Source organism: Callithrix jacchus, chromosome 1 (genome assembly GCF_049354715.1).
Source record: "Callithrix jacchus isolate 240 chromosome 1, calJac240_pri, whole genome shotgun sequence".
Taxonomy (NCBI): Eukaryota; Metazoa; Chordata; class Mammalia; order Primates; family Cebidae; genus Callithrix; species Callithrix jacchus.
The window spans coordinates 92,288,626-92,315,862 of NC_133502.1; the positions used below are offsets into that span (position 1 = coordinate 92,288,626).

General features: G+C 40.4%; 1 long non-coding RNA gene across 2 annotated transcripts in view; it reads right to left on the minus strand.

Annotated features, from left to right (window-relative positions):
- LOC144581755 (uncharacterized) overlaps positions 1-23,705 on the minus strand; it is a 67,333-nt gene extending 43,628 nt beyond the window's left edge. The window contains exon 1 of one of the 2 annotated variants that reach the window (XR_013532921.1): positions 3,611-3,753. This is a non-coding gene — a long non-coding RNA (uncharacterized LOC144581755). Of the gene's footprint in view, positions 1-3,610; positions 3,754-23,437 lie in introns of those variants that run through there. The other variant, XR_013532920.1, reaches the window with a different exon arrangement.
- Positions 23,706-27,237: the final 3,532 nt, after the last annotated feature.

Here is a 27,237-nt window from a genome sequence, read left to right on the forward strand (position 1 = left end):
TGCCTGTGATCCTAGAACTTTGGGAGGCCGAGGCATGTGGATCACTTGAGGTCAGTAGTTTGAGACGCCCTGGCCAACATGGTGAAACCCTTTCTCTACTAAGAATACAAAAATTAGCCAGGCGTGGTGCCACATGCCTGTAATCCCAGCTACTCAGAAGGCTGAGGCAGGCAGGAGAATCGCTTGAACCCAGGCAGCAGAGATTGCACCATCACACTTTGGCATGAGCAGCAGAGTGAGATTCCATCTCAAAAAATAATAATAATGATAATGATTTCAGAATTCAAAAAATTTAGGAATAAAGGAGTTGTGTAAGTTTCAGGAATTTTCTACATTCTTTAATCACTAGAGCCTTTAAGTGTCTTTATAGAATACGGAATGTTAGAAAGTAAGAAATCACATGATCCAACCCCCTTATTTACAGACGAGAAAGTAGCATCCACAAAGTCAGATACCAAAGTCCTTCAAGCTTGTGAATAAATGGTTGAAACCAGCTTTCCAGACTTCCACCTCAGAAACTGTTCTGTCATATCCCACTGCTTCTCAGTGTGCTGTTATTCGATTACCTTCCTCTAAAATACAAAGGTCAAGCTAGAAATCAGGAAGAGAAAATAAAATGCTAAGATCACGATCTCACCAAGAAAAAACACACAGTTTTGCCCTAGTATTACCAGCTTTCTGTCTTTTGATGAGAAGTAAGCACTCCTGTTAAAAATATGCAAATATGTAACTGGGAAGAATTCAGGTCCACATGGTCAACATTTTAAAACCTTGGCTAACTTGGACTTTAACCCCCTGGAATGCTCAGTAAGCTGGAACAACACTGGATCTAGAAGTAGCCCGGGGCAAAAATTTAAGAGAAAAATTTTAACTTGAAAAGTATTTCAGTGGGAAAGAGTTGCCCTTAATTATTCAGCAATAAATGATTACAGCTAAGTAAAGCTAGAGACCAAACAGAACACAACACCCAATATAATAAATCCATCAGTGCTTCTCACGGCGGGGCAGAAAAAAGCACTAATGCTTATAAAATATCAAGATTTCAAAGAATCAGAAGTCAAGAGTGTGTATGCTGTGAATCATGAAAAAATATCAAGTTAGATGCTTTGTGCTCTGTTTGAGAAAGTGGAGCAGTTGTGAGTGAATTTACTAAAGAATTTTCATTGGTATAGTTAAAAGGAATAGTCAGGCATAAAACTCAGTTGATTGGAAAACTGAATGTGTTTTCAAATATAATAATCATAGGGAGACACCAGTACTTAGACACTTTCAAGAAACAATGCCTTGAAAGGATAAATTGAGAAAGCATAAATTAAGATGGCTCCATATAGAACAGGTGGCATGATCTCTAATCATTATGTGTCTAGGACCCCAGAAATCCAATTACTTTTAAGACAAGATTCTAGATGATGATAGCCATAGTAGTTTTTGCACATTGAATAGTACACTTCTCACCTGTTAATACAGCAGAGATAAATTTAAAATAAGCCTCTAAAATGTACAAGCTAGGGGGAAAAACATATCACTAAAAGTACAGGCAAGTTCTTATAAAATATGAGCATATTACTACAGTATAATTCTGCTTTCTCTTCTGTTTCATGCTTTGTTTTATTCCTCTTTGTTCTTCTAAAATGTAACAGTAGAGAAGAGTAGAGCAGCTACAGCTGGATTATTTCACAAATAGCTCGGTCTCTTTTTAAAATAGAGTAAAAGTTAAGGAGATATTTAACTTTACGTTCAGTTTTCTTCATCTGGAGATAGTTAAAATGGAAAAAAAAGCCAACATGGAAACTGATATGTGAATATACTTTCTATCTTTGATCTTTATACTTACATTTAAAAATATACAGAACTGAATGCTACAAAGTCCATTCTAGGTAATGCTATGAATCATGTGTGTATATGAATATTTAATATGGACATTTAAAATAACTATTCTATATAGAAAGAAGGTAAAGAGTATTGAAATCTTTGAACTTCATCCCTCTTTTAATATGATAAATAGATTATCAATAGATAATATGATAATCAATATTATCTATTGATAGATATATCAATATTGATATCATATCAATAGATAATATGATAATCTATTTATCATATTAAAATATGGATTTAGCCATCTAAATCCAAACAGAAACAATCACAATAGGCAAACATCTAGTTATTATTATACCTTGGGACAAACAACACAAGTGGTTGGTTGGTTTTACAAATAGCAAGTAATCCCATGTAACTATCTTCTCATTGCCTCTGAAGTATTCTCTGTTTTTTTTTTTTTTTTTTGAGAAGGAGTCTAGCCCTGTCACCAGGCTGGAGTGCAGTGATCTTGGCTCACTGCAACCTCTGCCACCTGGGTTCAAGCAATTCTCCTGCCTCAGCCTCCCAAGGAGCTGGGACTACAGGTAAGAGCCCCCACGCCCAGCTAATTTTTTTTTTTTTTTTTTTAGTAGAGATGTGGTTTCACCATGTTGGCCAGTATGGTCTCGATCTTCTGACCTTGTGATCCACCTGCCTCATCCTCCCAAAGTGCTGGGATTATAGGCGTGACCCACTGCACCCAGCCTCTCTGGTTCTTTAATTAAAATTTAGCTAATACTAATTTGATTAATGCAAACATTACTTTTCCAAGTATCTTGTGATCCATGTTAGCAAAGTTGTGCTGTAACCAGAATGTCCTGCCAAAGTCCAAGGTGCAAATAAGCATCTGCGATGCACCACCCAAATACAACAGTGTTCGCAGCCCACGCCACCCCCACTTCAGGCAATAAAAAGTTCAAAAGGTCAGTAGGTCTCCAGGCTCATCTATCTGCCCTCCCTCTTAGTTTTCCAGAGGTGTTTAATGCTTACAAGTCCCTTCTGGGGTGGGGTGGTGGTGGTGGTGGTGGTGGAATTCCTTTAAAGCTTGGGCCTTTCCTAGTCAAGAAGTGATAGTTTGGGGAAGAGACAGGTGCAATTCTGTCCAAAGCACAGAATCCTTGTAGCAGCTCATCTTTAGGAGTTTCTTTGTTTCGTGGAACAGGCTCCCAAATAAATAGGCCAAGATCCCTGGGACCTTTTGGTCTCCTCTTCCTAGGCAGAAATTTGAGTTATTATGGACCAGGACCCCTGCTACCAGTATGATCAATTCCCCCTGGCAGAAGACATGAGACACTGTGTCAGTTTAAGAGCTACTGTAACAAATTACCACACGGCAGCTGTCTTAAAACAACACAAAACTGTTCTCTCACATTTCTGGATGCTCGACATCTGAAATTAAGGTGACAGCAGGGCCATACTCTCTAAGAGCCTCTAAGAGACAATCTGTGCCATGCCTTTTTCTTAGATTCTGATATTGCTGACAATATTTGACATTCCTTGGCTTGTAAATACATCACTCCAATCTCTGTCATCATTACAAGGCCTTTTCCCTATGTGTCTATGTCTCTTCTCCTCTTCTTATAAGGATGCCGGCCATATTGGACTGGGGCCCACCCTAGTCTAGCAGGACCTCATTTTAATTTGATTACATCTGTAAAAATTCTATTTCTAAATAAGGGCACATCTACAGGTCTGGGAGACCAGCACTTTAGTCTGTCTTTAGGAAGGACTCAATTCAAGAGCTACTTACGTTTGAGATGGCTCAAAACAATGGCTACAAGGGGTAAGTAAGCTTGGACCACTTCAGCCAAGCTCTCCTCAAAGGTCTGATTGAGAAAGCAATAGAGGAGGCTGAATCCACCACACCATCTGCTTCCACAATTCTGTTAACTCAACAGGGAGAAGGTGATTTCCCAGTCACATGCTGAATCATGGGCTCATAGTGTCCTTACCAGGCCCAAGCTCACAGCATAGTGGTGTTTTGTTTTGTTTTCCCCATGAGATCTTTTTAGATAAATGACTAAGCCAGATGGGTCCCAGGACCTACTATGTAAGTTTCCTATTGCTGTAACAAATTACCACAAATATCGTGGTTTACAATAACACTACTTCATTATCTTACAGTTTTAGAAGTCAGAAGTTGAAAATCAATCTCATTGGACTAAAATCAAGGTGTCAGCAGGACCACCCTTCTTCTGTCACCTCTACAGGGCCATCAATTTTCTTGTCTTTTCCAATTTAAGGTCACTTGCACTCCTTTTCTCTCAGCCCTTTTCTCCATCTTCAAAGCCAGCAATGATATAGTATTTTTTTCACAGTATTTATAGGAAACAATATTGCATCTTTAAATCTGACTGATCTCAGCTACCATCATTCCATCTCCTTCTTTGGCTTTTCTGCCTCTCTCCTTCCTTTCTAGGGACCCTTGTGATTACATTAAACACACACAGATAATCCAGCATAATCTCCCTAACTCAAAATTCTAAATTTAGTTCCATCTGCAAAATTCTTTTTGCCACATAAGATACTCTAGCCATGGGTTCCAGGGAATAGGATGAGGAACAGGACCTGAACATCTTGGGAGAGGGAAGAGGTAATTATTCTGTGTACCACACCCACCATCCTTATTATGTCCTATTTCAATTTCCCAGGACTAGAACAAACATACTTTTTTTTTTTTTTTTTTAGATGGATTAGATGGAGTCTTGCTCTGTCACCTAGGCTGGAGTGCAGTGGCATGATCTGGACTCAGTGCAACCTTTGCCTCCCAAGTTCACTGAAGCAGTTCTGTCTCAGCCTCCCAAATAGCTGGGATTACAAGTGTATGCCTGAACACACCCAGCTAATTTTTGTTTTTTAGTAGATACAGGATTTCACCATGTTGGCCAGGCTGGTCTCCAACTCCTGACCTCAAGTGATCCTCCTGCCTCGGTTTCCTAAAGTACTAGGATTAAAGACTTCATGCCACGCCTGTCCTGGAGCAACCATATTTTAAAATCCTCAAATTACAGAAAGGTCATGCTTCACCTTTGGGTCAGGTTATCAGGGTGAATTGTACTGCATTATCTTAGTGAATTCAGGTTGATATTCTACCTGCATTTAAAATGTAATATGGGCTAGGTGAGGTGGCTCACATCTGTAATCCCAACATTTTGGGAGGCCGAGGCAGGTGGATCACCTGTGGTCCGGAGTTCGAGACTGGCCTGGCCAACATGGTGAAACCCCATCTCTACTAAAAACACAAAAATTGGGCCAGGTGTGGTGGCTCACGTGTGTAATCCTAGCACTTTGGGAGGCTGAGGCAGGCAGATCACCTAAGGTCAGGAGTTTGAGACCAGCCTGAGAAACCCCGTCTCTACTTAAAAAAAAAAAAAATTAGCAGGGCATCGTGGTACGTGCCTCAGTCCCAGCTACTCACGAGGTTGAGGCAGGAGAATTGCTTTTACCCAGGAGGTAGGGGTTGCAGTGAGCTGAGATCAGGCCACTGCAATCTAGCTTGGGCAACAGAGTGAGACTTTGTCTCAAACACACACACACACACACATACACACACACACACACACACACACACACACACACACACATATTCTGGTGTGGAGGTATGTGCCTGTAATCCCAGCTACTTGGGTGGCTGAAGCAAGAAAATTACTTGAACCTGGGAGGCAGAAGTTACAGTGAGCAGAGATTGTGCCACTGCACTCCAGCCTGGGTGACAGAGTAAGACTCCGGCTGAAAAAAAAAAAAAAGAATCAACTTACTGAAGAACAGAAATCACAGTTGGGTATGGTGGTTCATGCCTGTAATCCCAGCACTTTGGGAAGCCAAAGCAGGAGGATCCACTTGAACCCTGGAGTTCAAGACTGGCCTGGGCAACATAGTGAAACTCCACTCTCTCCACTCTCACTCACAAAAAAGAAAAAAAAATAATGAATAAAGAACAGAAAACACCATTTAATTATTTAATAAAATATAATGTCTGATGACTACCTTTGATGTGAATATTTGAGTGTACAATAACAGATCTTGCAAGCACATGCAGTAAATAATAAAACCCAGAAGAGAGATTTGTAAATAAAGTTATGAATTTGAAATATTGATCTCTGAGTATCTATTGTTTCTTATAAACTATTCTAAAATTTGTCTTCACTTGTTTATTCCACAAATCCTTATTTCCTGCCCACTCTGTGCCAGCCACTGTGCAAGGCACTGGAAATATAGGTGGATAGAGGGGCTGTCGTTTCTTCTCTCATGATGGTACAAACTACAGTCTTGTGGAAGAGACAGACACTTCACATAAACACACAAATAAACATATACTTGCAAAGTGTTACAAGTGTTTTATGGGAGATAAAGAGAATTTGATTACTATGATTAAATAAATGAGAACCAACACGGGGATTAAAACTAGGAAAGATTGCTCTCATGCGCATGTGTGTACCCAGAGCTGGAGCAACACATTGTCTTTTGAAAAATTAAAAGCAGTAATAAAATTGACAAAAATGAGTGTTTTATTTTGATTTTTTTTTTTTTGAGACGGGATCTCACTATGCTGCCCAGGTTGGTCTCCAACTCCTGGGCTCAAGCAATCTTCCTGCCTCGGACTTTCAAAGTTCTGGGATTACAGGCATGAACCACCTTACCCAGCCACGTCTGCTTTTTGCCATGCACTGGCAATTCTAAACAATGTCAGTGATAAAAAATACATTTTCCGGGGGAAAAAAAGACATCCTTTGTTGGTCTAAATTCTAAACAATTGCAATTACTGTAGACTTTTAAGAATACTATCAATTAACACATTTTTATTACTTATCCTTTAATAAATACTGTATTCTACATGGAAGTTAATTTGAAGAATTCCTATTTATGCCATCAGTTCCCAACACATACAGACTCAGTGCTATGGATTGAATGTTTGTGTAGCCTCAAAATTCCTATTTTGAAGGCTAAATCTCCAAGTGATGGTATTTGGAAATGAGGCCTTTTGGTTATGAAGGAAGAGGCCTCATAAATAGGAGTAATGTTCTTCTAATAACAGACACGAGAGATGGTCAGCTCTCAGCTCTCAGCCATGTGAGGACAGAACAAGAAGATGGCCATCTGCAAACCAGGAAGAGGAACCTCAGCAAATACCAGATCTTAGACTTCCCAGCCTCCAGAAATGTGAGAAATAAATGTTTACGTGAAGCATTCCAGTTTATTGATATTCTGTCAAAGCATCCCAAATACACTTAGCTATATACATTTGTTTTTAGATTTGGTTCATGGGGCTGCAGAATGATTTCTGTTCATTTCAGGCTCTGTTTGCATCTCTAAGTCTTTGGTTCTTTTTCAGAGCACTTAGTCTTCCCAGTGTTTTACACCCTGAGCAAATGTAGAGTGCTCGGTTATGTTCATTTTGAGAACAGCAAATTTGAAAGAAAGGAGTCACTCCTGGGTTTCTATTTCTAGGATAAATACTCCTGAATTCACATAGTAGACACCATATAACTGAGTTGTGATACACTGGACACGAATCTCTATCATGGCCAACAACATGACAATGTTGAAACTATGGCCCCAAGACTGTTTGGGTAAAAATCAAAGAAATTTATCCGAAATCCTCATTTGTGCTTGTGCAAATCAATCTTTCTCCAAACTTCACTGTTTTGGAATTGTTTATTCATGTATGGTTTTTTTAGGGGGATGGAGGGGAACCTGTAAAATTTTTGTTTCATCTCTTCATCAATTTTTTTTTTTTTTTTAGACAGTCTTGCTCTTTTTGGCCAGGCTGGAGTGCAGTGACACAATCTCAGCTCACTGCAACCTCTACCTCCCAAGTTCAGGCACGGCCTGCCTCCAGAGTAGCTGGGATTACAGGCGTGCACCACCACACCCAGCTTTTTTATTTATTTTTATTTATTTCTTTATTTTTGAGACAGAGTTTTGCTCTTGTCGCCCAGACTGGAGTACAATGGCGCAATCTTGGCTCACTGCAACTTCTGCCTCCCGAGTTTAAGCCATTCTCCTGCCTTACCCTCCTGAGCAGCTGGGACTACAGGCATGTACCACCACATCTGGCTAATTTTTTGTGTTTTTAGTAGAGATGGGGTTTCACCATGTGGGTCAGGCTGGTCTTGAACTCCTAACCTCGTGTTCCACCCGCCTCAGCCTCCCAAAGTGCTGGGATTACAGGCATTAGCCACCATGCCCAGCCAGATTTTTATATTTTTAGTAGAGATAGGGTTTCACCATGTTGGCCAGGCTGGTCTCAAATGCCTGACTTCGGGTGATCCAGTGACCTCGACCTCCCAAAGTGCTGAGATTACAGGCATGAACCATTGCCCCTGGCCTTTTTATCAATTTTAAAAAGATTCACTGATGGACCATGCTGAAGATTGTAAGTATAACAATGAAAAGGCTTCCCCACACACAACAGAGTATTCATTTTGAAGCTATGTACACAGTAAAGACAAATTTTAAGGAACGAAGCCCAATCTTTGAAGTATTATACTATCTAGAAGAAAATGTAGACACAAGAAAATCAGTAGATTTTTCTCCCTGCTGAGGCTATTTATCTTTTCTGGGTTAACTTTTTTCCTGGGGTAAAGTCTTAGATAAACTTAATCAGACACAAACTTCCAAAGAGACAGAATCAGCTTTGAAAAATGTGCAGTCTTTAAAATTTTGTGTGCCGGTTTTAAAATTTTTTCTTGAAGATCAGTGCACAGAACTGGTAGAAAGGCCAATAAATATTTAATCACAAATATAAGAAAATGGCCATTTACATCTTTTACAAAGCAAATTTTGAAGAAAACAACCAGCAGCAACAACAAAATATGCTGATCTGACATTACTTGAAGAAAACAGAAGGACAATATTTGAATCTCTCAATCACTTTAATCAAGAACTGGGTACCTTCTCTAAAGCAAAGCATTAAACGATGTCAATGTTTTCAAACATTCAGTGGTTTTCTCTAGCTTGCTGCAGAAGAAGAAAATTTCAGAAGTTTTTCCAAATGTAACATTATTTATTTATTTATTTTAATTTTTTGAGATGGAGTCTCACTCTGTTGCCCAGGCTGGAGTACAGTGGCACGATCTCAACTCACTACAACTTCCACCTTCCAGGTTCAACCAATTCTCTTGCCTCAGCTTCCCGAGTAGATGGGATTACAGATGTGCACCACCAGGCCTGGCTAATTTTTTTCATTTTTTTTTAAATAGAGACGGGATGTCACCATGTTAGCCATACTGGTCTTGAACTCCTTACCTCAGGTGATCCATCCGCCTCGGCCTCCCAAAGTGGTGGGATTACAGGTGTGAGCCACTGTGCCCAGCCTATAACATCAATTTATTATTAATTTTCTAGTGAAGATATTTTAATGAAAATTTTTTGAGTGATGACATTTGAAAGCCACTATAACTGACCTGAAAGAAGTGAAGGGATTGTCAATTTTACAATTTGTGAAAATTACTGTATAATAGGATTTTTATTTCACTAATCACATCCTTCTGTTTACGTTTTTTTTAATGGAGGCTGGGTGTGGTGGCTCACGCCTGTAATCCCAACAACTTGGGAGGTCAAGGCAGGCAGATAACTTGAGGTCAGGAGTTCAAGACCAGCCTGATCAACATGGCAAAACCCTCTCTCTACTATAAATACAAAATTACCTGGGTGTGGTGGTAGGTGCCTATAAGCCCAACTACTTGGGAGGCTGAGTCAGGAGAATCACTTGAACCTGGGAGGCAGAGGTTGCAGTGAGCTGAGATGGCACCATTACACTCCAGCCTAGGTGACGGAGTGAGACTCCATCTCAAAAAAAAAAAAAAGATTTTTTTATTTACTTGTGTATCTGTAGTTTCACATGAAAGACATCTTCCAAACCTAAAATTAGTAAAAAATAAGAAAGTTTTTTTTAACTATGAGTGTAAACAGTTGACAAATCTGGGCCAGGCAAGGTGGCTCACTCCTATAATCCTAGCACTCTGGGAGGTCAAGACAGAAGGGTCACTTGAGGTCAGGAGTTCGAGACAAGCCTGGCCAACATGGTAAAATCCCATCTGTACTAAAAATTCAAAAATTAGCTAGGCCTGGTGGCATATCCCTCTAATCCCAGCTACTTGGGAGGCTGAGGCATAAGAATCTCTTGAACCCTGGAGGCAGAGGTTGCAGTGAGCCAAGATTGAACCACTGCACTCCAGCCTAGGCAACAGAGTGAGACCGTGTCTCAAAAACAAAACAACAACAATAAAAAAAAAAAGTTGACAAGTCTGGTTAAACTGTCTATTGAACCTGATTATTCAAAAAAAAAAAAAAGATTAGTTTTAATGAAATCATTGACCAGTTTGCCAAAGTTAAGTCATAAAAACAGAAACCATAATATTGTTACAAATGTGAGAATTGCAACTCCTGCTTTTTGTTTATTTATTTATTTTTGCTCTCCATTTGGTTGGTAAATTTTTCTCCAACCCTTTGTTTTGAGTCTTTGTGTATCCTTGGATATACTGTTAGGTTTTGGCTGTATCTTTTGATTGGGGGATTTAGTCAATTTAAATTTAGGGTTACTGCCATTTGATGTTAACTGGCTATTTTATCCATTCGTTGATGTAAATTCTTCTTTATGTTGATGCTCTTTACTTTTTGGTATATTTTTAGAAAGGCTCATACTGGTTGTTCCTTTCTATGTATAATGCTTCTTTCAGAAGTTCTTGTAAAGCCAGCCTGGTGGTAATAAAATCTCTGAGTACTTGCTTGTTCATAAAAGATTTTATTTTTCCTTCAATTGTGAAGCTTAGTTTGGCAGGATATGAGATTCCAGGCTGAAAGTTCTGTTTTTTAAATATGTTGAATATTGGCCCCCACTCTCTTCTGGCTTGTAGGGTTTTCGCTGAGAGATCTGCTGTAAGTCTAATAGGCTTCCCTTTATGGGTAACCTGGCCTTTCTCTCTGGCTGCCCTTAGTATTTTCTCCTTCGTTTCAATCCTGGTGAATCTAACAATTATGTGCCTTGGGGTTGCTCTTCTTGAGGAATATCTTTGTGGTGTTCTCTGTATTACCTGGGGTTGAATAGTGTCGTGCTTTGCTAGATTGGGAAAATTTTCCTGGATAATATCCTGAAAAGTATTTTCCAGCTTGGATTCATTCTCTCCATCACATTCAGGTACACCAATCAAACGTAGATTGGGTCTTTTCACATAGTCCCATATTTCTTGGAGACTTTGCTCATTCCTTTTCATACTTTCAGACGAATTTCAAATAGATTTCAAAGCAACAAAGATACAGTGGTAAAAGGATCAACGCAACAATAAGAGATCTTAATACCCAGATACCTAAGACCCATAACAAGATTTAGACTCAACGAGACAGAAAATTAATAAGGATATCCAGGACTTCAACTCAGATCCGGAACAAGTAAACTCAATAAATATTTATAGAGTTCTCCATTTTGAATACACAAAATATTGATCGGCCATTATTAATACCCATTTTTAGAATGAAGCAATATTCCTGTTCTCTCTCCCTCTTTTTCTTCCTCTTTCTTCCTCTCCTTCTCTCCTTTTTTTACTTTTCAACATCCTAGTTCCTCACCTCTAAAAAAAAAAGCGTTTCCCTGCAATTGTGCTAAAAAAAAAAGAAAAAATATATTGTTACATATTATTGTGACAGACCAATACATATATTAAAGGTTTTTTTTTAAAAAAAATTAATATAATTGCAAAGTATCAATTCTGAAGCATAAGAAGAAGCCAGCCATTCAAAGGGCAGGGCTACAAATGCCCATTAATGAATGAGTGGATAAAGAAATGTGATATATATATATATATATATATACACACACACACACACACACACACACACACACACACACACACATATATACATACTCAGGAATGAAAAACCAAACATCGTATATTCTCACTCATAAGTGGGAGCTAAGCTATAATGATGCAAAGGCATAAAAATGATACAATGAGCTTTGGGGACTCTGCGGAAAGAGCTGGGGGAGGATAAAAAGCTAGACATTGGGTACAGTGCACGCCGTTCAGGTGATGGGTGCACCAAACTCTCAGGAATCACCACTAAAGAACTTATTCATGTAACCAAAAACCACCTGTTTCCCCAAAACCTATTGAAATAAAAAAAGAAGTTAAAAAACAACAAGAAAGGGCAGGGCTAAGATAATTCCACCTGGAAGAAGCAGCAAGCTCAAAGACCCTGAGTTAGGAAAGAATGTGGTGTGTTTGAAGAATTAAGAGGAGACAAACATGGCTTGAGTGAGTGGAGAGTATCTGGGGTTATACCTTGAGAGGCCTAGTCATATGACATCCTATAAGCTCTGGACATGAATTTAAACTTTATATTAAGCACAAAAAGAAAACATTGAAGCATTCTAAGGAGGAAAGTCACTGGGTGTGGTAGCGCATATCTGTAGTCCCAGGTACTTGGGAGGCTAAGATGAGAGGATCTCTTGAGCCCACAAATTAGAGACCAGTCTGGGCAACATAGAGAGACCATTCTCTTTAAAAATTTAAAAATTGAAAAAAAAAGTCTGTGGCCCAGGCTGGAATGCAATGGTGTGATCTCAGCTCACTGCAATCTCCACCTTCCAGGTTCAAGTGGTTCTCCTGCCTTAGCCTCCCGAGTAGCTGGGATTACAGACACCTGCCACCATGCCCAGCTAATTTTTGTATTTTTAGTAAAGACGGAGTTTTGCCATGTTGGCCAGGATGGTCTTGCAGATGATCCACCCACCTCAGCCTCCCAAAGTGCTCGGATTACGGGTGTGAGCCAACATGCTTGGCCCCAACTTATATTTTTAAAAGAAAATCCTGGGTGCATTGCTGAAAATTGATCAGAAGCGAGTCAGGGAGTCAGAGTGAAAATATGAAGACCAAAGGAAGGTTATTCCAATAATCTATAAGGGAAGTGGTTGTAGCTCTGTATAGCCTAGTAGCAGGAGAGATGAGAAGAAGTACATAGACCTGAGATGTAGGAGATAGATTTGGGAACTATATTTAAGGATGAATAGACAGGATTTGCTCATGAAGTAAATGGAAGACGTGAACAAGAGAAGGAGGAATCAAGGAAAAGTTCCAAATTTCTGGCTTAAACAATTAGTTGATGGTAATGTCACTGGTTGAGATGGGAGAGAAACTAGTTTAATGAGAATAATCCTTGTGTCAAGGCTCAAAGGTAACCTCACAAGATTAAATGTAAACCTAAAGATAAAATATAACATGACACTTTCATTTTTAAAAAAAAATATATTGCATAAAGAAAACCAAGTGAAGGTCTAGTGCATATTTCCATTTTACACATTAGAAGGCTGAGGCCTGAAGAGTAAAGATGACTAGGTGAATGAGTCAGTGCCTGGATCAGAATTCTTTTTTTTCCCCCAGGCTGGAGTGCGGTGGCGCAAGGTCAACTCACGGCAACCTTCGCCTCCCAGGTTCAAGTGATTTTCCCACCTCAGCCTCAGGAGCAGCTACGATTACGAGCATGTGCCATCACACCCAGCTAATTTTTAAAAAATCATATAGTCAGTAGAGATGGGGTTTCACTAAGTGGGCTAGGCTAGTTTCAAACTTCTGGCCTGAAGTGATCCACACACTTCGGCCTCCCTAAGTGCTGGGAATACAGATGTGAGCCACCACACCCAGCCTCTTATGGGAGATTCTTTGGCTCTAGTATTGAAAATACCTCACCCAGGTTTTTTTTGTTCTATTTTGTTTTGTTTTTTAAATAATCCTCTTACATCCTCTTTCAGTTTTTCACTATGTATGCTAATAGAGCCTATGACCTCACTTCTTGCTAAGGGCATAGACTGATGCCAAGAAGGTTCTTCCTGACTTCAGATCTTTCAGTCTAGTCATACCTTGTTTCTGAGAAATACATGAAATGCTGTTGATCTGGAAATTTTCATCTATCAAGCTTCCTCTTCTAAAGCCAATACCCACAAGACCACCTGGAAAACTTCTAGGCTCTTTAAGAGAATTGCGGTTATTCGAACAATTCATTCAGATAAACACTTATTCAGTATCTACTGTTTTGTAGGGTTTGAATCACTCAAAAGTACAAGATTTGATTCTTGGCACCAAGTCTTAAATTTGGTTGGAGAAATTAAGACATAGATGTAAGAATTGATTAAGTGATAACACTGGTTGGTGTAAAATTTTGACATCAAAATAGGTGGCTAGCACAGTAAGGGCATGCCATTTCGGAGAAGGTAACCATCCATGTGGGCAAGAGAAATCAAAGAGTATGGGGCTAGAGATGGAAACTGAAGAACAATTTGGCATTGAGAAAAAGGAGAGGAGGATAGATTTAAATTTGACCTGAGAAAAACCAATTCAGCTCAGGACCTGGTCATATCAAAAAAAAAAAAAAGATCGGTAGTATTGATGATTGGATTTAATGGAGGCAGAATGGCTAAGGTGAGAATAATAACTAATCATTATATCTGTATTAACTCACTGAAACGTCTCAACATCCCTATGAGGAGGTACTATTCTAGCTCCATTGTATAGACAAGAAAATCAAGACACAGAGTGATCATTTAACTTGCCTTAGTCACACAGCCAGCATGTTGTCGTGCTAAGTTTCAAGTTCAGCTGCAGCATGTGGCCACTTGCCTGAGCTCTCGTGGTTTCTAACAGTCAAAGGGAGGAGCATCGAAATGACCACAGCAAAGTTCTGGGAATCATGACTAAGGACAAAAACAACTAACTACCAACAAGGCAATGCAGAGACAGACTGCAAACATAAACAGGCTTAAGAGCCAACTTCAAAATAGTAAGGACAAGGATAAAGATTGGAAAGAAATAGTGCCAGGTTTGGAGAAGAGGTGGAATTAAAAGAAAAAAAAAAGTCATAGAACGAGAAAAGTCAAAGATCAGGTATTTCCCCAAGGCAAATTCCTGGCAGAAAGCTGGTCTGTCTGCCCCTGATTTCACTACCCATGTGGCTATCTCTGCCATTGTATCTTAAGGAAGTCATGCAAGCCTCAACAGAAGAATAAATGGAATCAAATTTGATAGTAGAGGCTGAACATGATTGCTTAGAGCACCAAGAACTCATCTTCTTACCCCCCCACTTCCTGGGATAAAGGATAAATATTAAAAAACAACAAGAAGCAAGGTGCTGGCCGGGCGCAGTGGCTCAAGCCTGTAATCCCAGCACTTTGGGAGGCCAAGGCGGGTGGATCACGAGGTCAAAAGATCGAGACCATCTTGGTCAACCTGGTGAAACCCCGTCTCTACTAAAAATACAAAAAATTAGCTGGGCATGGTGGCACGTGCCTGTAATCCCAGCTACTCAGGAGGCTGAGGCAGGAGAATTGCCTGAACCCAGGAGGCAGAAGTTGCGGTGAGCCGAGATCACACCATTGCACTCCAGCCTGGGTAACAAGAGCGAAACTCCATCTCAAAAAAAAAAAAAAAACAAGCAAGGTGCTATAGTTTGGATGTTTGCCCTTTCAAACTTCACGTTGAAATTTGATCCCAGCTGGGAGAGGTGGCTCATGCCTGTAATCCCAGCACTTTGGGAGGCCAAGGTGGGAGGATCATGAGGTCAAGAGAACAAGACCATTCTGGCCAACATGGTGAAACCCTGTCTCTACTAAAAACACAAAAATTAGTTGAGCATAGTGGCATGTGCCTGTAGTCCCAGCTACTTGGGGAAGCTGAGGCAGGAGAATCACTTGAACCCAGAAGGTGGAGGTTATAGTGAGCTGAGATCTCAGCACTCAGCCTGGCGACAGAGCAATATTCCATCTCAAAAAAAAAAGAAAAAGAAATATGATCCCAGTGTTGGAGGTGGGGCCTAATGAGAGGTGTGTGTTGCATTTTCTTTTAATTCCACCTCTTCTTATGATCCCTCATGAATAGATTAATGCTCTGCCTGGCAGGGGTGGGAGTGAGTGATTTCTCATTCTGTTAATTCCCTCAAATGCATGCACATCTGTTAAAAAGAGTGTGGTACCTTCCCCTCCTCTCACCCTTCCTCTTTTGCCATGTGATCTCTGCACATGGAGGCTCCCCTTCACTTTCCATCATGAGTGGAAGCTTTCTTTCCTTCACCAGAAGCAAATTCAGGTGTCAGGCTTCTTGTAAGCTTCTTGTACAAGATTGTAGAACCAAAAGCCAAATAAACCTCTTTCTTTGTAAATAATCCATTTTCAGGTATTCTTTTAAAGCAATGCAAAATGCACAAAGTCAGAATACTGGTACCAAGTAGTGAAGTGTTGCTGTAGAGACACCTGAAAATGTGGAAGCAACTTTGGAACAGGGCATTGGACAGAGGTTAGAACCTGGAGGGCTAAGAAGAAGATAGGCAGATGAGGGAAAGTTGGAACTTCTTAGAGATTGGTTAGGTGGTTTTGACTGAAATGCTGATGGAAATATAGACAGTAAAGCCAATACTGGAGTCTCAGAAGGAAATGAGAAACTTACTGGGAACTGGAGCAAAGGGCTTCATGTTATGCTTTAGCAAAAAACTTGGCTGTGTTGTGTCTATGTCCTAGGGATTTGTAGAAAGCTACAGTTAAGAGTGATGACCAAGGATATCTGGAGGAAGAATTTTTTTGTTGTTGTTTTTTTGAGAAAGGGTCTTGCTCGGTCACCCAGGCTGGAGTATAGCAGCACAATTACAGCTCATTGCAACCTCCATCTCCTGGGCTCAGGTCATTTTCCCACCTCAGCCTCCCGAGTAGCTGGGACTACAAGCACATGCCACCACGCCTGGCTAATTTTTTTTTTTTTTTGTATGTTTTGTAGAGATGGAGTTTCACCATGTTGCCTAGGCTGCTCTCAAACTCCTGAGTCCAAGTGATCTGCCTGTCTCAGCCTCCCAAAGTCCCTGCCTCTCACAACCATGAATCACCATGCCCAGCTGGCAAAAGAAATTCCAAGCAACACAGCATTCAAGAAGTGGTGTGGCTGCTGAAAACCAAAACTAAAATTCTAAGCCTCTCCAACCAACTGAATGGGCCTGTTGGTTAAGGAGATCTCTAGGAAACCTGAAAAACTATTTCATGACATAATAACAGGATGACAGGATGTCCAACATGCCTAATTACACCCTCCCACTTCGGAATTTAGACACAAATGACCAGCACTAACATTAAAACAGAGATTATATGACTGACAAAAGTCATATAAACCATAAGACACCAAATTTGAACCTGACTCTGATATAGCATCACATGATGGATAGCAAGACCTAAAGGACATAAACGTATTTTATCAGCTGGGCACGGTGCTTCACGCCTGTAATCCCAGCACTTTGGGAGGCCAAGGCAGGCAGATCACTTTAGGTCAGGAGTTTGGGACCAGCTTGGCCAACATGGTGAAACCCTGTCTCTACTAAAATTACAAAAAATTGGCTGGGTGTAGTGGCAGGCACCTGTAATCCTAGCTACTTGGGAGGCTGAGGCAGGAGAATTGCTTGAACTCAGGGGAGACAGAGGGTGCAATGAGCCAAGATTAGGGTTAGGGTTAGGGTTAGGCTGCACTCCAGCCTGAACGACAGGGCAAGACTCCATCTCAAACATAAAATAAAATGAAATAAAAGTATTTTATCCCAAAATATATTTCTTTGACATTCTGAAAAGGCCCTGCAATGTTATCTCTTGTGGGGGAAATTAGTGTTTTGTAGAGAATCTTTTTCCCTTACCAAGTCTCTTCCAGAGTCTGACACCTTTTAAGTTCTAATAAAAGACATTCATCATGTACTTACTCTGAAGCCCACTATCTGGAAGCTTCATCCACATGACAAGAACCTTAACTTCCACAATCTTCTCTTTTTTTTTTTTGAGACAAGGTCTGGCTCTGTCACCAAGGCTGGAATGCAGTAGTGCAATCTCGGCTCACTGCAACCTCTGCCTCCTGGGCTCAAGTAATCCTACTGCCCCAGCCTCCTGGGTAGCAAGGACTACAGGTGTGCTCCACCATGCCCAGCTAATTTTTTGGAAAGACAGGGTCTCACCATGTTGCCCATGTTGATTCTGAACTTCTGGGTTCAAGCAATCTGTCCACCTCAGCCTCCTAAAGTGCTGGGATTACAGGCATGAGCCACAGTGCCCAGCCAACCTCTTTATCTTAACTCAAGCTGACCTCAACTCTTCAGGCAGAGCTTAACTCTTTCAACCAATTGCCAATCAGGAAATCTTTGAATATAATACCTATGACCTGGAAGCCCACATTTGGAGATGTCTTGCCTTTCTGGGCCAAACCAATGTATACTTTGCATGTATTGATTTATATTTTTGTCTGTAACTTCTGTCTCTCTAAAATATATAAAATCAAGCTGTACATAAAACCACCTTGGACACATGTTCTCAGGACCTCCTGAGACAGTGTGGTGGGCCATGGTCCTTAACCATGGGAAAATAAACCTTTACATTGGTTGAGACCTGTCTCAGATACTTTTTGGTGTACACCACTTTTAATTGTAAATCTGATTGTAAATTAGATATGGCAGCAAAGGAATAATCTAAAGCTATAAGTAACTAAAAACCAAGTAGCGCATAAAAATGTGGAAAATTTGCAGCCTGTCCATGTGGTAGAGGAAGAAGGAGTATTTTTAAGGAGAGGAGTTCAAGGGTGCAGCCAAACAACCACTTCCTAGAGAGATATTAGCATGACTAAATAGGAGCTAGGTTCTAATAGCCAAGACATTGAGAAAAAGGCCCCAAAGGCATTTCAGACACCTTTGAGGCTGCCCCACCCATCACAAGCCCAGAAGCCTAGGAGGACAAAATAATTTTGCAGGACAAGCCTGGGGCGCCACTGCCCTGTGCTGCCCCAGGATGCTGCTATCTGAGTCTGGCCACTCGGGCTCCAGACATGGCTCAAATAGCCCCAGGTGCTGCTTGAGTCACTGCTCAGGTGTGTGTAAGTGGTAAGCTTTGGTGGCTTCATGATGTGAAGTCTGCAGGTGGCCATAATGCAAGAGTGCTGGAGGCTTGGCAGCTTCCACCTAGATTTCAGAGGATTTATTGGAAAGCCTGGGAAGGCAGGCAGAAATCTGCCAGAGGGGCAGATCCACCACCATGGACAGCCTCTACTTGGGCAATATTTATTGGAGCTATGGGAGCAGGGCTACCACCCTCCAGACACCACAATTATAGAGCCACCAGCAACATGCAACTGCAGCCTGAAAAAGGCACAGGAATTGGACTCCAATCTGTGAGAGCAGTCACTTGGGCTACACCCAGCAAAGCCACAGAGTGAGGCTGCCTAAGGCCTTAGGATCCAGCCTTCACACCACTAGGCCCAGGATGTGGGATAAGAAGTTGAAGGAAATTATTTTGCGGTTTTAAGAATTACTGTCTGCCCTGCTGGGTTTCAGACTTATATGGGACCTGTTACCATTTTCTTTTGGCCAGTTACTCCCTTTGGGAAATGCGAATGTTTACCCAATGCCTGCACAACCATTGCATCATGGAAGAATATAACTTATTTTTTATTGTACAGGTTCACAGCTGTAAGGAAGTTGCCTTGAGTCTCAGATGATATTTCGGACTTTTGGACTTTTGAGTTTATGCTGGAACAAGTTAAGACTTCTTTTTTTTAGATGGAGTTTCACTCTTGTTGCCCAGCCTGGAGTGCAATGACACAATCTTGTCTCACTGCAACCTCTGCCTCCCAAGTTCAAGCTATTCTCCTGCCTCAATCTCCTGAGTAGCTGGGATTACAGGCATGAACCACCATGCCTAGCTAAATTTTTGTATTTTTAGTAGAGACATGGTTTCTCCATGTTAGTCAGGCTGGTCTCAAACTCCCAACTTCAGATAATCCACTGCCTCAGCCTCCCAAAGTGCTGGGATTACAGGTGTGAGCCACCATGCCTGGCCTCAGGTTAAGACTTTTAGGGACTATTAGGAAGATATGGATTGTATTTGAATGTGAGAAGAACATAAGTTGTATGGGGGCAAAGACAGAATGCTACAGTTTGGATGCTTGTCCTCTCTCCAAACTTCATGTTGAAATTTCATCCCAGTGTTGGAGGTGGGGCCTAATGGGAGGTATTTGGGTCATGGGGGAGAATCATTGATAAACAGATTAATTCCCTCCCTGCTGAAAGACTCAGTGAGTTCTCATCATATTAGTTCCCTTGAGAGGTGGTTGTTAAAAAGAGCCTGGCCCCTCCCCACACTTCCCTTGTTGCGTCCCTTGCTGGATTTCTGCATATGAAAGCTCCCCTTACCCTTCTGCCTATGGGTAAGCAGTCTAAGGCTTTTACCAGATGCCCAATATTCCAGCAAGCAAAATTGTGAGCCAAATAAACCTTGTTTCTTATTAAATTATCTAGTCTCAGGTCTTCCTTTATAGCAACACAAACAGACTAGAACACAAAGCTAACTAGATATGTCAGACTGTAGAACACCAAAGCTCAGAACGAGTGACTGCAATTTAATCTCAAAGATAACATGAAGCCACTGAAAGTTCTTGAGGACGAAGTGAGGGAACAAAATTGACAAATCACATATCCCCCCACTCCATCCCCATATGGTTTACAGGTTGGATTAGAGGGAAAAGAGCAAGGTTATCTGCAGTTAAATTTAAATGCAACCAAGGAGAGAGGACATGTAGGTCGGGATCAAAAGGATTCAAGAAGGTAGTTAAAACAATGATAGAAATACAAGTTTTCAGGAGAAATCCAAACTTTCAAGGATTTCTTTCTGGGAGAGATTCTTCCTGTAGTGCTTAGTTTAGAAGACATGGAGTACCTTTGTAACATGCTAAACAAAATGCTGAAAAGATGAGTCCCTTGGAACAGAAGTGAACTGGGTAGCTTTAGGTAGATTCATAGTTTCCCCTAAAAACATTCCTTTAACCATGATAAATATAGCTTTAAGCAGCATTCTAGGTGATTCATATAGCTGTAACACACCCAACTAGTTTTTTTTTTTTTTTTTTTTCCTCTAAGATATCCATGAATCAACTGCCTTGGTGTAAGAATCAGGACTCTTTGCAAGGATCAACTTAGATAATAGATATATTTGAAGTAACAGGAGTGATAATGAAAATAAACTATTTCCACTCTGGTATAAAAAAATTAATAATAGCCTTTTTCTTTCGCTTTATTTTAGAATACTCTAAATCTTTGTAATAGGCTGCCAACTACATTACTGGGTTTCAGACTTCTTAATTTCTTTACGACTATTTACCGGGATGTCTTTTTTCAGCATTTAGAATGAAAACCTAAATGCATCTTTAAAATATCTTTATAATCTTGTGATTTCAGTTCTGTTTCTTCACCACTAGAGTAAGAAAGTTAAACTGGACATTCTCACAGGAACTAAATATATAGGATTCCATTAACCTTTTCATTAACATTTTTCTAATAATGGCCTTTGAAATATCTGGGATTTTTCTATATACACCAAAATAATACATAAATTCAGATACCAAATACAAATTTAAGAAGTTATATAATCTACATGTGTGTTGGCTCTTAACCAATCAATCATAATTTCTTCATGGACACAGTTGAATGAATTTTCTAGGATGTTCATAAATATAACAAATAGCTTTCTTTGGTGGAACCCTTTTAGAATGTCTGTTCAGCACCAGCCTCCACCTCCCCACCACTTTTTCTGTGAAATGCTGTCCATCTACATAGTTCAAGGTTAGATCCTAATGTGATATTTCTGTTTCATGTCCCTACCCCGCAACCATAGTCAGTTGAAACAGGGAAAGCATCTGACCCTGTATTTCAGAATTGGAAAAGAGAACAAGAGATAGCTGTCCCTCTCTAAATTGCTGACATGCAATGTTGAGAAATTTTAGAAATTGTATGTATGTATGTATGTATGTATGTATTTAGATACAGAGTCTCCCTCTGTCACCCAGGCTGGAGTGCAGTGACACAATCTCAGTTCACTGCAACTTCCACCTCCCAGGTTTAAGTGATTCTCCTGCGTCAGCTTCCCAAGTAGCTGAGATTACAAGCATGTACCACTAAAACTGGCTAATTTTTGTATTTGCAGTAGAGATGGGATTTCACCATGATGGCCAGGCTGGTCTTGAAGTCCTGGCCTCAAGTGATCCACCTGCCTTGACCTTCCAAAGTGCTGGGATTACAAGGGTGAGTCATAGTACCTGGCCAGAAATTGTATTTTTTTTAAATTTGCATATGAAAAGTAGAAAAAGCTAGTCCCATTATTAATACCCATTTTTAGAATGAAGCAATATTCCTGTTCTCTCTCCCTCTTTTTCTTCCTCTTTCTTCCTCTCCTTCTCTCCTTTTTTTACTTTTCAACATCCGAGTTCCTCACCTCTACTCAATACATTCCTCTGAACACCTGATTCCTTGTGATTCTCCCGTCCCACTGAAACCTCCAATCCATAAAAGAAAAAAAAAAAAAAGAAAGAAAAAAAGAAGAAAATCCCGAACTTAATTTTTATTTCTGATGAGGAGGGAAGGGTATAAGATGACTCCAATGCTTCAAGCTTAAGTAACAAGTGGAAAGCTAGTGCTTTTAACAAAAATAGGAAAACCATGAACTGGAACTAATATTATTTGAATATTATTCTGATAATGAATTTTATTTTAGGCATGAGTTTGAAGTAATAGCAAAACGTGCCAGTGGACATGGTAGCAGGCAGTTAATTGTAAATGCATAATAGGAGTTCATGAGAAAAGTCAACACTGAAGATAGGTTTGAATACCTGCATCATGTGACACTTATTCAACATTCTGATATGAACTTCCTTCATCTCTAAAAAGCAACAGACTTGGAGAAGTGAATACAATGAAAAATAAAACATTTGAACCCTCCAATTTATTCTTCAGAGAAAGTCACTATTAGCAGTTTGGCATATATTTTTCCAAGCATTTTTCTATACACTTGCAAATATATGATGGCATACAACATGTAGAGACAGAAAAAGTCTGACCAGATACCCATATATATATGAGAATTTTGGTTTTTTCTTTCTGGATGACTTAGAACCACTATTATTCTATAATTTCTGTGTAATTACATATATAACTTTATAGGCTGGGTGTGGTGGAAAAATAAAAAAAAAAAGAAAGAAAGAAAAGAAAAAGCTAGTCCACAGAGAGAAAGAAAGAGAGATGGAGGGAGAGAGAGAAACACATGAAACAAATACACGAAGGAGCTTTGGTCCTTAAACATTTAAAGGTATTTTAAGTCTTTGGTCCAGTTTGTTCTGATGCTTAGCTGTTTTACTGCCTTAGATTGTTATGAGAGTACTTGTAAACTTATCATAAATTATCTTTGTTTTCATAAGCTATCTCAAATAAGTTTCCAACCTGAGTTTGTCTCTCCAGAATGGTAACTCACATGACAAGTTGTACAAGGCTGTGTGTACTACGTCTCCCTTAGATTTATTGGATTGGCAGGTGTACTTAACCACAACTCTGGTGGTTGCTGGGAGACACCTCTGGGAGAGTATGGTCAGGGGAAAATCAGGCAGGGAAGCAGCACTCTCTGCTTAAAGCAACATCTCACACAAGTGGATTACTTGATCATGCCCTCTTTTCCTTCAATTTATCCCCCAGTCATTGAAGCAGATACAAGTAAATCATGCCAACTGCCCAGAGTTTCTTCTAGAGCCAGGGATCTTACCTTGGGTTTCTTCAGATCTCCAAGGCTTTACCACTTTATGCATTATAAGGTGTGAGGGTTCTCTGGATGAGTATACTCCACAAAAAGGAGTTTTGCTCAGCTTTCCATAGGCAAAGCATGAAGAGAGGGCACTTAAGCTGATCCTGGCTGCTGTCTCATAAGTATTTCCCCTCCAATGCTAGGGAAGACTCATGCCTTACCATAGAATGTAGCTTCTTCGGCAAAGCACAGCACCTCCTTCTCCCTTAGCCCCAGTTCCCACATGTATGCTAATCCATCATTTTATGGCAGATTATGGGAAGAGCCAGTTTGTCACTGAAACAGGATCCTCTACTCCAAGTAGCCTGAGCCTGGTGGACTGACTCCCTTTCAGAATTCAGAGCCATAAGGTCATTAAAAATAGTTTGCTTTGCCTTTCCCTTGTTAGGCATCCCTCAAGCACTTGGAAAATTTAGTCTCATCAACAAGCTCTAACAAGACTACATTTGCATTTTGTCTTTCTGAAGATTAATTTGAATCTACCCAAATAAATTAAAATACAATATTGCACTCTTTTTGAAGCCTCATCATAGTCTATGGTCCAAAATCGTCACAGCCCCAAATCAGTGTAGCATCTGAGAATCTATCTCATCCTACCTCACCAGTTCTTCCACAGTCATGATCAGACTTCAAAATGACTTGGCTTTAATTCCGGTAAAGCTTTTTTTTTGTTTTTGTTTTTTGTTTTTTGTTTTTTTTATACAGAGTCGCTCTCTTTCACCCAGGCTGGAGTGCAGTGGAGTGATCTCAGCTCACTGCAACCTCCACCTCCCAGGTTGAAGTCATTCTCCTGTCTTCGCCTCCTGAGTAGCTGGGATTACAGGCATGCGCCACCATGTCTGGCTAATTTTTGTATTTTTAGTAGAGATGGAGTTTCACCATGTTGGGTAGACTGACCTCATGTTCCACCCACCTCGGCCTCCCAAAGTACAGGGATTACAGCCATAAGGCACCTTGCCTGGCCCGGTGAAGCATTTTAACTAAAACTTCAGGCTGGGTGCACTGGCTCACACCTGTAAACCCAACACTTATGCAGGCCAAAAAGGGTGAATCACCTGAGGTGAGGAGTTCAAGACCAGCCTGACCAACATGCTAAAGCCCCATCTTTACTAAAAATATAAAAATTAGCTGGGTTGTAGTGGTGGGCACCTGTAATCCCAGCAACTTTGGATGCTGAGGCAGGAAAACCCTCTGAGCCCAGAAGGCAAAGCTTGCAGTGAACTGAGATCTCGCCACTGCACTCAAGCCTAGGAGACAGAGCAAGACTCCATCTGAAAAAAAAAAAATATTTTGCTTCTGGTGCTGACAGACTGGGTAATGTGAACTAATCATTCCACAAAAGAAGGCTAAGAAAGCTGAAAGCTAGATGAATTTTTTTTTTTTTTGAGACATAGTCTCACTTTGTTGCCCAGGCTGGAGTGTAGTGACATGATCTCTGCTCACTGCAACCTCCATCTCCTGGGTTCCAGTGATTTTCCTGCCTCAGCCTCCAGGTAGCTGGGACAACAGCACAAGCCACCATGCCTGGCTAATTTTGTATTTTGTGTAGTGACAGGGTTTCACCATGTGGGCCAGGCTAGTCTCGAACTCCTGACCTCAGGTGATCCACCCGCCTCAGCCTCCCAAAGTGCTGAGATTACAGGCATGAGCCACAGCACCTGGCCTTTTTTTTTTTTTTTTTGAGACAGAGTTTCACTCTTGTTGCCTAGGCTGAAATGAAATGGCTCAATGTTGGCTCACTGCAACCTCCACCTCCCAGGTTCAAGCAATTCTCCTGCGTCAGCTTCCCAAGTAGCTGTGACTACAGGTACGTGCCACCACACCCAGCTAATTTTTGTATTTTTTGTACCACGGGGTTTCAACATGTTGGCCAAAATAGCCTCAATCTCTTGACCTTGCAATCCACCCATCTCAACCTCCCAAAGTGCTGGGATTATAGGCGATGAAATTTTAAAAGATGAAAATCTGGCCAAGTGTGGTGGCTCACGCCTGTAATCCCAACACTTTGAGAGGCTGAAGCAAGCAGATCATGTGAGGTCAGAAGTTCAGGACCAGCCTGACCAACATGGTGAAACTCTACTAAAAATACAAAATTAGCCCAGTGTGCTAGTACATGCTTATTAGTCCCAGCTACTTGGGAGGCTGAGGCAGGAATATCACTTAAACCCAGGAGATGGAGGTTGCAGTGAGCTGAAATCATATCACTGCACTCCAGCCTGGGCAACAGAGCAAGACTCCACTTCAAATAAATAAATAAAATGAAAATCTTAAAAGCATCAAAGGGCTAGCAAGATTCTAATGAATTACCAGTTCCAGATACAGGAAAAAATTGGAATCCAAATAGGGAAGCTTGGCACTTGGGGCATTTTTTAACTGAGGGCATTTTCCAGTTGAAGATGGGTGACCAAGAAGGAAAACAAAAATCAGTGCCTAGAGGTAGACAAGGTAGGAAGTTGATAAATTATTCTTCACTTTGGACTGGTAGCTCAAAGAGCTACATCCTGGATGTAGGAGTAATATGGAAGTAAACTATTTCTTTTATGAGCTACAGGGCAGTGTGAGAGCAGCAGAATATTTTATGTGGCTAAGAGCTCCATGGTATATCAGAGAGCTGCAGAGCTGAACTGATATTGCTTTAGGAAATAAATCATTTAACATGGACAGTTGGTCCAGCTGGCCTGGAAAATATCAAATTTGGAACTTGGATTAACATCCTGAGTTAATAGTATCCCTAGGCATGTTACTAAAGTAATTTAAAATCTTTTTTGGTGGTCAAAATATCATTCTAGGCTTCATATGATTTGTACACATTGTGTTTGAAAAACCATTTGCCACAAACAATGTCTAGCACACAATCAAAAGAAACCAGGCACATATGCAGACTAGACACTTAATGTAAATTAAAAAAAGAAAAAGGAAACAGACTCCAGAGGCTCCCAATACTGGAATTATTAGATAAATATATAAAAAACTGTGCTTGCTATGTTTAAAGAGATAAAGGTCAATCTTAAAAATTATAGTAGAAAACAAATGGTAAATTAGATATCCTAAAGCTGAAAATTTGATACCTAAAATTAAGAATTCAATAAACAAACTATAATACTAGACATAGCTGAAAAGAGAATTAGTGAACTGGGAGACAGGTCACGAAAGTTATCCAGAATGAAACACTAGGACATAAAGATGAAAAAATACAAATAGGAAAACAAGAAGCACAGAAAAAACCTTGAGATGCTCTTTGTTTTTCTTTTTTCTTTTCTTTTTTTTTTTTTTGAGACTGAGTCTGGCTCTGTTGCCTGGCTGGAGCGCAGTGGCACCATCTCAGCTCACTACAACCTCTGCCTCCTGGGTTCAAACGATTCTCCTGCCCCAGTCTCCCAAGTAGCTGAGATTATAGGCACACACCACCACACTCAGCTAATTTTTTGTATTTTTAGTAGAGACAGGGTTTCACCATTTGGCCAGGATGGTCTTGACATCTTGACCTCACAATCTGCCTGCCTTGGCCTTCCAAAGTGCTGGGTTTACAGACATGAGCCATGGTGCCTTGACAAGAAGCTCTTACATGCTTTTCAGTAGAATTTCAGCAGAAAAGAAATAGGTAATGGGGCGGAAGCACGATTTTAAAAGATAATAGCTGAGATTACTCTGAAACTAATGAAATGCCCTATTTATCATCAGATTGTGCTGCAGAAATGTATGTTGCAAGATGGTTCTCAAAAATCCAAGAAGAAACATCAGATGTGGACAATCATGTATCC